Source organism: Pinus tabuliformis, chromosome 7 (assembly GCF_031772625.1).
Source record: "Pinus tabuliformis cultivar Carrire ecotype Pingquan chromosome 7, CPIR1, whole genome shotgun sequence".
NCBI lineage: Eukaryota > Viridiplantae > Streptophyta > Pinopsida > Pinales > Pinaceae > Pinus > Pinus tabuliformis.
The window spans coordinates 371129920-371145381 of record NC_142293.1 but is presented as its reverse complement, the minus strand read 5'-3'; the positions used below and the strand labels follow the sequence as shown (position 1 = coordinate 371145381).

Here is a 15462-nt window from a genome sequence, read left to right as displayed (position 1 = left end):
CAATCATCAAATATATTTGCATCAATCAAACTTCTTTTGAACCAAACACAACCGAATCAATCAATCACTCTGATAATTTAGAATGTTGTCACCATAATATAGTAACTAATAACTCGGAACACTGCAACAACAAACAGAAGCAACTAAAACATATTTTATAAGGTATACGCTACTTCCATGTGTCGAACCTGCGTGCATACACACTTTCCTCAAGGCGAACCTGCATACAGATATACAAATGAAATTTATGATGTATACGATGTTTCGATATGCAAAACCTGCATGTGTACACGTCTTTTCTAAGGTGAACCTGCATAAATATCTGTAAATGATGATTTAAATATTACAACAATTCCAGACTTCAGTCATACCCAGATCATCACATTTACAAACTACAACATGCGCTAGTTATTCAGATAAATTATCAAACCACATAAAGATGATTCTCTTCAAGTCTTAAGATCCCGATACATCATTAGATCTTATCCTTCATCAAGAGCTAAGGTTCGTCCTTGGTTCAGATCCACCAATGCACCATAACCCAATAATCTCCATATTATATCTCACCCTTCATAAGATATTCAATACTTGAGTACATTGGCCTAATGATCTTCTCCTCCTTTTATAGTTTTAGGCCTTTCTCAATACCATGGACCAAAACCATTTAGGATCAATACCTTGGACCAAATACCTAGGGTCAATACCTTGGATCAAATACCTTGGACCAATACCATGGATCAAAATACCATGGACCAAATACTTCGGACCAAAAATTTAGTTTTTCAAGGTATACGCGCCTTTCCTTCTTTGAAAGTGTGTGTGTACGTATACACTCCTTGAATATAGTGAGCCCACGTGTACATGCAGCTTGGCTAATGGTGAACCTGCGTATACCTTTCTTTATTCATTTTGTGGCGTCTGATCTGTAACTCTGTGTTGTTAACCTGCTACACTGTGATCTGTCATCAGAGTGAGTTGCCATCAAGGACAACACCTGTGTCATAATTCCAACAATCTCCCCCTTTAGACTTGATGGAAACACCACATCACTCTCCTCCTTTGTCATCAACGGCAAAGGGTCATGCTCCCCTTGAGTACCTGCTAAAATCTATGATATGTTGAAGTTCTGATTGAGCTCCTATGATCGAGTCCATGATCCCCCTGAGCACAAGCAATGTTTGCAAAAAGATAATATGACTCTATACATACATCACCAATGACCTTCCTATCAGCAAAGACCCATACATACATTCATCTCCAAATCAAATGGGGATATACAAAATTTGACTCATCCACCAAACCAAGTGGGGATATACAATTGTTTATACATGTCAAAACACAAACATTACATCATCCATCCTATGCATAGTGGGGTTACAAACTAAGTCTTTTCATGATGTTTACATTAAAATATGTACATGACTTATATAACAAAGACCAAATATCTTAAACAATACCATTATAGTCATCAGCAACTATCATCAACAACATTTGTCAATCAGCATCTAGATCAGCAACCATGTTCTCTCCTTGAAAAAAAATATACACCGAGATCTTCTAAGATAATGCCAACAATAAATTATAAGAAGCATATGCTCCCCCTGAACCTATGTCAGATGTTCACTATCAGATCTAATCATTTCATATATTAGAAGAGTTATCAAGGCATTGTCATCAACCAGATATATCAAGTTATCAATAACTTATGAAATCCAACATATGCCATCAACAAACTATAACCATCATCAAGAAGAGTAGATCAGATAATTCACTAAACCATATCAGACCACTTTCTCATGAGTCTGGCCCACTTCTTTTCTTCAAAACAACATATACGTGCCTGTACCCATAGAAACCTGCATATATACATGACTACACTTCATGAAACTCATGTATAACCATGTTTCTATGAAAAAATGGATTCTAACAGTAGGATGATGTAGCAACTACTCCCAACTTCTGTCTGAGATATTCAAATGTCTCTCTGGGTAGTGGTTTAGTGAATATATCAACAACCTGTTATTTGGAGGGAACATACTCCAATTTGACCTTTCTTTCAAGCACTTGTTAACATAGAAAATGATATTTGATGGGTCTGTGCTTGGTCTTGGAGTGCATGACTGGATTCTTTGAAATACTGATGGCACTTGTATTATCACATAGAATGGAGATGGGTGGAGTACAAGTGATCTGAATTTCTTACAAGGTTTGCTTCATCTAAAGTATTTGTATTCAGCAAGATGTAGCGGCCATGTATTCTGCTTTAGCTATAGATAAAGCAATTGAACTCTATTTCTTGTTGAACCAAGACACTAACCTTGAACCCATATAAAATGCACCACCACTAGTGCTTTTTCTATCATCAACACTTCCTACCCAATCTGCATCTCTATATGCATGAAGTGTAAGATCTGTTTCTCTAGGATACCATAAGCCAAAGTTCTGTGTTCCTTGAAGATATTTGAAGATCCTTTTGACTGCCTGAAGGTGTGATTCCTTTGGATTTTCTTGGAATCTTCCAACTATTCCCATTGCATGCATGATGTCCAGTCGAGTACCTGTTAGATAAAGAAAACTGTCAATCATGGATCTATAAGTTGGTTGATGCACTGCTGTTGATTCATCATTTGTGCTGAGACTGCATCCTATTACCATTGGGGTACATACTGGTTTATAATCTTCCAAGCCATACCTTTTCAAGATCTATTTGAGGTATTTGGTTTGTGAGAGAAAAATACCATATTTATTTTGTTGAACTTGTAGACCAAGAAAGTAGTTGAGCTCACCAAGCAATGACATTTCAAATTCTTGCTTCATTACTAAAGAAAAATTCTAACTCATGGATTCTTCTTTGCTACCAAAAATGATATCATCAACATAAACAACAATTATTAGCAATTTACTAGAGTCAATCTTTGTATATAGATTGCTATCTGCTAATCCCTTTGAAAAAACCTGTTGGTAGAGATATTTGTCAAGACGGTAATACCATGCCCTTGGAGCCTATTTTATACCATAGAGAGCCTTTCTGAGTTTGCATACATGTTTTGCATCATTTCCAAGAATGAATCCTTATGGCTGTTCAATATAGACTTCTTTTTCTAAGTCTCCATTAAGAAAGGCAGATTTGACATCCATTTGATATACCTTGAATTTTTGAAAACTAGACAGAGCAAGAAACATTCTAATGACTTCAAGTCTAGCAATAAGTGCAAAAGTTTCTTCAAAATCTATACCTTCTTGTTGAGCATATCCTTTACAAACAAGTTTGGCCTTGTTTCTAATAACTCCTCCATTTTCGTTCAGCTTGTTTTTGAAAATCCATTTACTTCCTATGATATTCTTATCATGAGGTCTAGGAACTAATTCCCAAGTATTATTCTTTTCAGTTTGTTCAAGTTATTCATTCATGGCCTTGACCCAACATTGATCTCTGCATGCTTCATTTACATTTTGACTTTCAGTGGAAGATAGTAATTCTAGATAGCTTGAAGCTTCGACAATGGTTCTTCTAGTCTGCACACCTTCTCCTTTTTCTCCTAAGATTTGAGTTTCTAGATGATTTTTCTGAACATAGCTGGATGAAGTCTTTTCTTCTATCCTTATCTCTTCTTCTAGTGCTTCATTGGTTTCTTGTTTAGAATCAATGTGACTTGATGTGGGAAAATGATCCTCATCTTATTCATCATCATAATCTTTGGTTTTTATCTGTTTTTTATTTTTTGCATGCTTCATCAACCACAACATCAATACATTCAATAATTTTCTAAAGTATTTTGTTGCAACACTTATATCCTTTACTTCGGGAAGAGTAGCCAAGAAGAATACCTTCATTTGCTCTAGGTTCAAACTTAACAAGTTTTTCATCAGTCCTTTTGATGTAGCATTTGCTTCCAAAAACTTTGAAGTATTTTATACTAGGAGTCTTACCATACCAAAGATCATGTGGAGATTGAGTGTTATTTACCCAAACATTTGCTTGATTGATAATAGTGACATCAGCGAATACAGATTCACCCCAGAAGGTTGCAAGAGTTCCAGATTCATTTAGCATAGCACAAGACATTTGTTGAACAATTTTGTTCATCCTTTCTACTACTCCATTTTGTTGAGGAGTCCTTGCGGTGGAGAACTGCCTTCTTATTCCATTTTGTTCACAAAAGTCAAAGAATTCATCTGAGGTAAATTCTCCTGCTGGACCAGATCTGAGGCATTTGATTTTTTGGTCTGATTCATTTTCAACCAAAGCTCTGAAGGCTTTGAACTTTTCAAATGCTTCGTCCTTATGCTTTAGAAGACCTATCAAACACATATTGGAAAAATCATCAATAAACAATATAAAGTATTCTTCTCCTCGAGGTGACTTTTTCCTTGATGGACCACATAAATCAGTATGAACAAGTTCAAGAGTCTTACTAGCTAACCCTTCCTTTTCGATGAATTGAGATTTGGTTTTCTTACCAAATTGACATGATTTGCATATAGTATTTTTAGGAATTTTGATATTTGGAAGATCACAAACAGCCTGGAATCTGCATGCTTTCCTTATTTGAGAAAAGCTTAGATGTCCCAATCTTCTGTGCCATAGCCAGTTTTCATCATTTTTTCTTAGATAGCACTGTCGTTGTCATCCCTTGAGTATGTATAGGTTATTTGGAGTTCCTATCCCTTTAATCACGATTTCTCTTGTATCAAGCTCACGAACAACACATCCATTTGATTGAAACACTACTTCATTTCCTTGATCACAAATTTGACTCACACTCAATAGATTATGCTTTAATCCATCAACATACATAACATTCCCAACTTTAACCTTTTCTTTCAAGAAAATAGAGCCTTTACCTTTTATGACAATAGGAGTGTCATTTCCAAAAGAGACACTCTTCTCCTTTTCTAAGGCATTATATGAGTGTAGCTTTTCTCTGTCACCTGTCATGTGTTTTGAGCATCCACTGTCGATGTACCACTGGTTTTCTTGTCCTTCTACATACAATGCTATACCACATCTTTCTATTTGTGTTTCTTTCTTTCTCCATATTTTGGGATTTAATGGAGTTTTCTCTTTTTGAGTTATTTGCTGAAATTTACTCCTGCATTCAGATTCTTGATGGCCAAAGTTGTTACAGATTGAACATTCTATTTCATTTTCAAGAAGTTAAAAGTTATTATAGGAGCTTTTCTTGATCCCTGTCACATTCCTTTGATTTCATGCTTCTCTATTCATGATAGTTTTGTAAGAAACATATTGAGCAGCTTTGTGTCCAAAATTATGACACGAGAAACATTGACCATTAAAGAAGTTCTTGCAATTATCGAATCTACTGACCTGTTGATTGTAGCTGAAGTTCCTCCTACTGACCTGTTGATTGATATTCTTTGAAGCAAATTGAGTATGACTTACCTGAGGTTGATTGTGGCTTCTGTTCATCCTTGAAGTAAATTGATCCTAATTCACCTGGTGATCTACTTTATGCCTTTTGATGAGCCCCAATTTTGGTACAATTTGGGCTCATTTTGGCCTATTCTACTTGCTCAAACCATTCATTTTTTATTGCTTATGCATGCATTTCTTAGTTTGTTCATGTTGTTTGTAGGAAGAAGGGTAGACATATTATCTACGTGACTAATGCATGATGATTTCAGGTTTTTGCATTTAAAGGGAGAAAAGACACGAAAAAGGAGACAAGGAGACAATGAGGTGGCACTGCTGGTTTTTAGGAGAGGATGTCCATAGTCTTGGGGACCTTCCTCATGATTCCCACCGTAGCTCCGAGCTCCAATCAATCTCCCCACCGAGCATAGAGCACCGAGCATAGAGGCAGCCAACTGTTCTACAGGAACACCAGTCATAACTGTTCTACAGGATCACCAGTTAAACTTCAGTTGGACAGCCGAGTGCCTAAAATCAAGGAAACTTGTTGGATGATGGTTTTGCATAAATACTAAGGCCGTAGCCTTGAGTAGGAGCTTTTTTGACTTTTGGCATTACGCTTGTAATTTTGTGTACGAGCTACAGCTCTGTGCTAGTTCTTGTTGTAAGCCAGTTTTGGCATAACATCAGATTATGAATAAAGAAGGCAGATTTTGATCTAGTTCTGAGTTTTCTTAAGGAGACTATAGCTCTCAGGTTAGGGCCCAACCTGAGAGCCATAGATCCCCTCTGCTGTAGTGTTGTTTCCATTTCATTTCAGCACTTTGAGTTTTTACTTGCACATGCAATTTGAATTACAGGTTGTTAATTTGGTCTTTTTCATGAGTTTAGATGGGATTTGCTTATGGTGAATTTGTTTCCAGTTGCTTAGTGTAGCAGAGGATAGATATAATCGATTGGAGCTCCAGCAAAAAGGTTGTTAAGGCTCACTGCCATCTCTCTTAGAGATTGGGGTGCAGTCCATAACTAACCACCAAAAATACGCATTTCTTTACCTTAGGATTGCTGCAACACAGTCACGGTTATGTTAGATGCTTCCATGTCATTTACACCTGCACCACACACCTTCATCACCGCTTCATACACATTTCTCTTCACGTTTTGGATTGTTGTTCATTGAATTCATAGCACAGGTAGTCTAGGTTAATGCATTTTCGGTTTGGTGACAGTCATAAGCATTTGTTTTATTTACACTGCTCTCTCTCTCGTTCCATTACCTTCTCCTCCATCTTGATCACGCATGCAAACACATCTTTGACCTCTACTCCGCTCTGTTATCTCCCAAAGTCTTTCACTCCTCACGTAACTTCATTCCCTAGCCCTTTCGTTGACATAGCCCTTTATCTTCCAACCCACTCCCTACACTCACTCCCCATCCTATTCCTCCACTTCTGAGCCATCACCAGCCTTATTCCTACCTTACATACCTCCTCCTACCATTCCATCACTCCTCCATCACTTCAAACACCCACGGTAGGTCATCCTGTAGCAGTTTGTAGACATCCTATAGAAACCAGAGTATCCTGTAGGATCCCCTGCAGACATCCTGTAGGAGGCCATTCACTCGGTTGCTGAGCTTCTGAACGTGAGGAACCTCTGTGGATGGATGCTAAGGATCCCTAGGGACCTCTCCTAGCCTCCCCAACCTTTCCCACACTTTCCTTCCTTCTCCATCCCATCTGCACAACCAAACCCTAATCAGCACAAACTCACAATCATTCCATACACTTAAAGGAAAAATACAAAAACATGTCTTTTATGATGCAAGCAGCTTAGATCCATGCATTTTCACTTATTAGAGGTAATAGCAGCATTGGTAGAAGTTTCATTCACATTCTTTGCATTATAGAGGTTAGACTAGTTAAATTAGGGTTTCCTATGTTTACATGCTTTGATTTGCTTCTAGTTCATTTTTGTCAAGTAAAGTAGCTTTCCTTTGAGAATAGCTTTCATCCATCAATTAGCAAGCTTCTTCTGAGAGCCTATAGAAGTTGGCTTGAGCCCTAGCGGACTTGTGCCAGCTGACCAAGTGACAGCTGCGATAAGAGCTAGTACTTGTGCATACAGCACCGTCGCTTCCAAGTTTGTACGAACTACCGGGTTGATAAAATTAAGAGACAGGAAGCCCCAGGAGTTGTAGCATTATTGCTACAATACTGGAGCTCACCATATTTTTGGCGCCGTTGCCGGGGAAGCGGCAGAGTATTGGTGATTGTTGCTATTCTTTTATTTTCCTTTACAACCTTCTGCTAAGTAGTTTATTTCATTTCCCTTATGGAATTTCATTTATGCAAAAGTAGATTAGCATTTCTTGCTTTCATAGATTAGTATTTCCTGCTTTCATAGATTAGCATTTCCTGCTTTCATAGATTAGCATTTCCTGCTTTCATAGATTAGCCTTTCCTGCTTTCATAGATTAACATTTCCTGCTTTCCTAGAATAGCATTTCTTGCTTTCATAGATTAGCATTTCAATTCCGCAATTTCATTTCTGCAAGCGTAGATTAGCATTTCAATTTCGCAAGCGTAGCCTAGCATTTCATTCCTGCAATTTCATTTGAGCAAAATAGATTAGTCCTTTCCTGCTTTCATTTCAATTCCGCATTTTCATTTCAGTAAGATAGTTAGTTGCAATTCAATCTATTTCAGTTTTGCAAGTAGAAGTAGAAAAAAGAAAAAACAACCAAAAAGATTTCATTTCATGCTTTGTAGGAGTAGAGATAAGTTAGAAAAATGATTGCACAACCCCCCCACTGCTTCACACAGCCAACATTCTTCTTCGATGGCTGTGATGAAAGAACCCCTGGGTGGACATCAAGACATATCTGAAGAACCTCTAGGGGAGAAGAAGAAAGAAACACTCCTCTGAAGCAAATGGCTACAAGCAGGGATGATTGGAGAAGTCCCTTGTCCAAAGATGAATTTGAAAATCAGATCGAAGGTTTCAAGAGTGATATGAGGCAGTTTCTTGCCATGCAACTGGATACCTTGCGGATCCAAAAGAAGCAAGAAGAAGCCAAGAGGGCTTTAGCCATTTTTTGTCCTAGGTGCACTAGAAAGCATCCTTGGAACGAATGTCCAATGCACTCTCTAGAAGTGTGTTTCATCTGTGAAGAATACCATCCTACAGATCAGTGCCCTTCCTTGCCCAGAATCAAAGCTACATATCAAAGAGCCAAGGGAGCCACTGAATCACTCTGTTATATGAACCAAAGGAGGCCACATGGACCCATACCCTACCAGCAGGAACTACAAGGGACACCCGAGACCTATTATGACCCTTACCAAGCCACCTTCATGCCTTCTTGGGGTCCCCCTGCTCATCCTTCCTGGTTCACACCTCCTCCTTATTCCTTCACAGATCCATATTATGCCCAACCAGTTGCTCATTCGTTTCACTCTTATGCTCAGCCACAGCCTCAGTGGAATGCACCTTATCAGGAGGGGAGGCCCCAGTACAACTCTCATCCCGCTCATTTTCCTCCACCACCTGCTCATCCACAACCATCGCCTCCTCCTCCACCAAGGCAACCCCAAATGCCTACCCAACCACAATGCCACCCATCTCCATCTCAATTTCACACCTCCACTCAGCTACCCGTACCTCCATTTCCAAAACCATGCAATGGAGCAGCCCAACCCAATTGCAAAGTTGAGGCACAACATGTGCAAATGACTCCTTTTGAGCTCAATGATGTTCACCATAGCTCAGGAAGAGCATTGCAAAAAAGAGATCATCTTGAAAGCATTGAAGGACCAAAGGCAAAAGAAGATTCAAAAGAGGAGATCAAAGCACCATGGGCTGCATGTGATGAAGAGAAGAGATCAGAATCAGAGATGGAGAAAGTTCCCTCATGCTTACCATCAAATCTTCCATGCATTCAAGAGAAAGATCAGCAAAAAGAGGAAGATCAGAAGGTCATGATAGAAGGTGACATGAAGAATGATCCAGATCAGCAAAAGAACCAAGGATATCAAAGCTATATTGAGATATGGTTTCAGAAGGTCACTAAGTTGCAGCAGTACTTTCTTCCTCAACTTCGTTTGATCCCTTCAAAGCCAGATCATTTGGTCTCTGAGATCTGGGTACCTATCCAAGCATGCATTTCGAGCCTTCACATCATTTTTTCTCTAATCTTGATGTGCACATGGCTCCATTGGAAGTATTCTTATACTTGAAAATGATTTTGTTTTTCAAGTAGGGTAGGGTAGAAAAAAAAGAGAAAAAAATGGAAATAAGAGAAAAATAAAAATCTAAGGTGAAAACCTCCTCGGAGGCGCCTTAGATTGGCTCATTGATTGAAAACCTCCATGAAGCGGTCAATGGGTTGGAAAAAAGGAAATAAAAATGGAATAAGATCCTTGAGTGAAAACCTCTCTGAGGCGCTTAAGGCAGGTGGTAAGGGTGAAAACCTCATTGAGGCGCCCCTGCTATCTTTCAAAAAAAGAGAAAAAAAAAACAAAAAGAAAAAAATACAAGATCAATAAGTTATTATGTGAAATTTGCATGCAGATTGCAGGTGTTCTATGGAGGAGAGGAAGCCTCTCAACTCAAGGTCAAAGGTCCTCATCATGCAGCCAGGACACCTCACCAGCTCCTCCTCCAAGAATGCTTATGTTCTTCAAGGTATGTGCACTTTCATTATAGATTGAGTCTTCTACAGGAAGACGCAGATTTTCTACAGGAAGGTGCGATTTTCTACAGGAAGGTGCCAGTTTCTACAGGAAGGCGCCAGTTTCTACAGGAAGAGCTGCCTGTCTACAGGAAGCTCTGTATTCCTACAGGAAACTTCCTGTAGAAGCTCCGAACAGCCAGAATGCATTTTCATGAGCAGATCTGATGACTACGGATTGGTGTGGACGCATGCAAGCCTCTTTTGGGCCCATGCACGACGCTGTTACCTTGCTCCACCATCCTCGTCAACATGCATCCAAGTCCCCTGCACCAGCAAATCAGAGCAATAAGTTCTCGCGGGAAAAGGCATTTTCAAAAGATAAACAAGCGCGGAGATCTTATACCACAGGCAGCAGCAGCTTCGGAACCGTGATTGAAAAGCCAGATCTTCCGTCGTGCAGCATGCACCCAAGGAGAAAGGACTGTTACGAGACACCCGCGGGCATCCTGTAACAGTTCAACCTGCTGGAGTGGATACCGTCCACAACACCGCCATCTCCAAGGCAATGCGCGCGCATGCAACCACAACATCCCCTCCATCGTCAGCAACCTGTAACCATGAGCTTCCGGGTCTGTGTAAGCGCGCATGCAGCAGGTAGATCCGCTCACCATCATCGAAAAACTGAGAAAATCGTGTGCAGCCACGCAGGTAAGCGTCTAACCCCTTCCTTCCATCAAATCGCATGAATATTACTTTGATTTGTTTGCATGGCGTAAAGGTGAATGGTTGAGCAGCCGTATGGCCAAGTAGACTGGCCACGTCGGCTAGTTATGGTTCAGTTGAATGTTCGGGTGGCGGCCACGAAAAAATCAGCAGCACGCACGTGAGAATCTATGGGAATGAGTTCAGCAGAAAAAGGCGGCGGTAGATCTGTGGGAATGAATGCGGCAGCAAGTGAATACGCCGGTGAGTGGTTGATGACGTCGGCCAACGGTCCGGCGGGGGGACAGCTCATCCCCCGCGCCACGGATCGCGCCGGTTCAAAATCTAATCGGCTAGATTTTGACATGCATTCAATCAAACCACCACTTCGAACTCGAGTGGCTATTCTGATCATCTCTGCACCTTGATACGCCGAGCTGTTGGCTACCAGAACACTGGTGAAGCGCACCTCAACCGCGGTCCAATTGCAGTCCTCCCGGGAATTTGCGCACTGCTTCTACAGGAACGCAGTTCTACAGGAACGCAGTTCTACAGGAACGCAGTCTTCTACAGGAACGCGGGTGCTCACGAAAAAAAGGTGGCCGAATGACGAGGTAACCCTAGACTTCTCATGCAATTGATCATTTAAGGTGGTAGAATTGTCAATTCACTGTCTGGGTAAATGAGAAAGTAGACAAATTGCTGTCTGTGTGCCTATACTGCAATTCTACAGGATTGTTGAGTAGTTAGACGGTGTTGTAAAATTTCTGTGGATTATACGCATTGTTCTGCACTCTGTCACCGAAACCAAACTCTCTTCCACCATCACCACCTCTGGTTAAAAAAATTGTGCCATCATGCCAGGTGGATTTATCAGGCGAGAACCCACGGATTCAGATAAGCTGAGGAGAAATCAGGCAGTGGTAGAGCTTTTTACACAAGCACAGTGGATGTCTTTTTGTGATAAGTTGCAAGGGTACGATGAGGAAGTGGCCGAGGAATTCTTGCAGGCCCTGAGGCCAAAATCCAAGGTGTTGGCCACAGTCAAATTCAGAGGCTTAAGCCTCACGATCACCCCAGAGTCTATCAGCAGAATCACTGAGCTTCCTATGCGTCTCCCGTGGGACAAAGAAGAACGAAAGCTAAGCTAGCAAGCCAAGAAAGAGTTCTTCCCACCTGAAGAAGAATTCACAGAGGATAAAAATGGGGTGAGAAGGACAAGCCTGTTGCCACCATGGAACGAAGTCAGTTTGCAAATCATGAAATATATCACCTGTGAGGGTCATTACAGCATCATGTATGCATATCACTTCAGGCTACTCACCGAATTAAGACACAGGATCAATCTTCCTGTAGAGCAGAAATTAAGCATTCCTTATTTCCTGTTACAATCCTTGATTGAGTGCGCTACAAAGCTCAAAGAGGGCATACCAGATCAAGTCGCACACCATGGGCTGATCAAGCTTCTTGTGGAAGACGCGCTCCACTCACAAAAGGTTCCCCTCTCATGGGAATCCTTCCGAAATTTAACACGAGAAGGAGACATAAAAATGTTGATGGAGGAAACAGGGTCGTCTAGCAGTGAAGAACAAGAAGCAGGGGCCGAAGAAAAGAAGGAAACTAGCCCAAGTACCCCGACTACCATGCAGGAGCAGCAGCAGGAGAAGCAGCACGAAGAAAAAGATGTTGAAGAAAAAGCTGACTCCCCTGTCCTGTCAGCAAGGGAAATAAGGTCAAAGAGCAGAAGAGACAAAGTTGGGGCGGGCCATGTCAGCCCAATTACCTCTCCAGCACTCACAAGCAAAAAAAAAGATAAAACCCCTGCAGCAAAACAAGCGAAAGTGAAGACACCTGTCACTATAGGAAAGGAGAAGCGGGCTTCTACAGGAAGCCCGAAAACAGCTTCTACAGGAAGCACAAAAGCGCAGAATCAGGCTTCTACAGGAAGCCATGCAAAATCAAAATCAAAGGAGCAGAAGGTGGATGTTTTGGCCAGGGAGGCAGCGGCTGTATTAGCTGGCCTCAGTACGCCACCTAAGCCAAAAGGAAAGAGGAAGAGGTACCCTCCTCTCTACTTCAAAGCCCGGAGAAGTGTTCGGATAAAAACAGGGAAACCACAAACGCAGTCCAGCAGCCCAATTGTCATTGAGGACACCCCTGCTTCTCCCAAAGAAAAGTCCCCCTCAAATATTACAGTTACCTACGAAAAGTGAAGTCCAAAGAAGAGCACATGGCAAGAAAGGTTAGACCTGTTGGATGAAAAAACCAGGCTACAGGAAGCCGAAAATGTCCTACAGGATACCTTGGCTCGGCTACAGGAAACCGAACAAAGAGAAGAGGAAGGACCCTCGTCACCAAAGGAGGGTGAGCTAGCACCTCCTGGGGAGGAAGAAAGAGAACATATCCCTGAACCTAGCCCTTCACCTAATCTGAACTCCTACTACACCTTCTTGGAGGCGGGAAAGATCATACCGCAAAAATTTACTGTACCTCTATTTTTTGCATTGGAAGAGGAGAGGATCCGTTCCCACACATGGATGCAAATCGCCAAATCCAAGGGTGTGCCGGACATAGGTCCCCTGCAAGAACAACTGAAAGAGGTCAGGAGTGAGTTTGCATTGGCTAAGCATGTGGCAAATTGTCAACGTGTGTTTCCACAGGAAGAAAACCAGAAGTTGAAATTACAGCTACAGGAACTAAGGGCAGGGGTAGGAACCTCCTCCAAAGACACCACAAATGAGCAGCAGGGAAAACAAGAGCTGACCACCCATCTTGAGGAGCCAATTACACTTCTACAGGAAACAAGACAGCAGGGCCAAATTGAAACCCAAGCTCTGAAAGAACAGCTGAAACAAAAGGAAACACAATTGGCCTGCATGGCCAGTTGGGCCATGGAAGCCCTGCAGTGCAGACATCCTGCAAAGTCTTATGGGTTGTACTTAAAGGATCGGTGGCTACAGTTCCAGATAAACACATTAGCACAAAGAGGTATTGCACAAATCCATAACCCACAGCAATTTGCGGAATTATGCAATACTAGCTCAGCAGAAGACAAAGCCAAGCTAGCAGAATTCTACATCCACAATCTGGTTTTGCCTGATGAAGTCTCTTGGGATCCCAATATCGCCTTAGGGGATATGCAGTTGATGGCCTTCGCTTCATGGCTAAATCATGAGGATCAGAGAGCAACTGAAGAAAAATCGGTCATGAGCCGAGAAGTGAGTGAGCCACTGTACATTCGAGCGGAACCAGAGAATCCGGCTGCCCTCATCTCAGCCCGCCAACAGTTGTCTAATGATCCCACAGCTTCCTTGAGATTTATAGACCAGCAGGCCCAAGCAATAGCCCACTTTGAAGACATGGAAAGATTATTGGGAGAAACTGCTGCCCAGGCATGTGCACGCAGGTGGCATACCTTAGCACATAGTTTGAAGATCCGGGAATACCATACACCGACCCGGATGAGGGAAGCATTGGCAAGAGTGAACATTTACAAGAAATCCATGCAAAGACTTCAGGCCAGCTGGATTGGCCTTAAACTCAGCCCCCCATTGCTGCTAGGATTGGCTGAAGGAAGTACAGAGAAGGATGACAATGCACAATGGGACAAAGTGGACAAAACAGCAGGGTTTCATATCAACCAAGAGGACATCACCACAGAAGCTTGGGATGTAAGGGGAGCAGTGAAAGCCATGAAGGATGAGGATCTTGACTGAGTTGCTCAAGGATGAGCAAATGGTTCAGCTGGGGGGTGATGATGAGCCCCAATTTTGGTACAATTTGGGCTCATTTTGGCCTATTCTACTTGCTCAAACCATTCATTTTTTATTGCTTATGCATGCATTTCTTAGTTTGTTCGTGTTGTTTGTAGGAAGAAGGGTATACATATTATCTACGTGACTAATGCATGATGCTTTCAGGTTTTTGCATTTAAAGGGAGAAAAGACACGAAAAAGGAGACAAGGAGACAATGAGGTGGCACTGCTGGTTTTTAGGAGAGGATGTACACAGTCTTGGGGACCTTCCTCGTGATTCCCACCGTAGCTCCGAGCTCCAATCAATCTCCCCACCGAGCATAGAGCACCGAGCATAGAGGCAGCCAACTGTTCTATAGGAACAACAGTCATAACTGTTCTACAGGATCACCAGTTAAACTTCAGTTGGACAGCCGAGTGCCTAAAATCAAGGAAACTTGTTGGATGATGGTTTTGCATAAATACTAAGGCCGTAGCCTTGAGTAGGGGCTTTTTTGACTTTTGGCATTACGCTTGTAATTTTGTGTACGAGCTACAGCTCTGTGCTAGTTCTTGTTGTAAGCCAGTTTTGGCATAACATCAGATTATGAATAAAGAAGGCAGATTCTGATCTAGTTCTGAGTTTTCTTAAGGAGACTATAGCTCTTAGGTTAGGGCCCAACCTGAGAGCCATAGATCCCCTCTGCTGTAGTGTTGTTTCCATTTCATTTCAGCACTTTGAGTTTTTACTTGCACATGCAATTTGAATTACAGGTTGTTAATTTGGTCTTTTTCATGAGTTTAGATAGGATTTGCTTATGGTGAATTTGTTTCCAGTTGCTCAGTGTAGCAGAGGATAGATATAATCGATTGGAGCTCCAGCAAAAAGGTTGTTAAGGCTCACTGCCATCTCTCTTAGAGATTGGGGTGCAGTCCATAACTAACCACCAAAAATACGCATTTCTTTACCTTAGGAT

At 41.6% G+C, this 15462-nt stretch overlaps 1 pseudogene; it reads left to right on the top strand.

The window, feature by feature from the left end:
• The first annotated feature begins 12301 nt into the window (after positions 1–12301).
• The window catches only part of LOC149247517 (protein NRT1/ PTR FAMILY 5.4 pseudogene), a 50531-nt pseudogene continuing 47370 nt past the window's right edge, over positions 12302–15462 (top strand).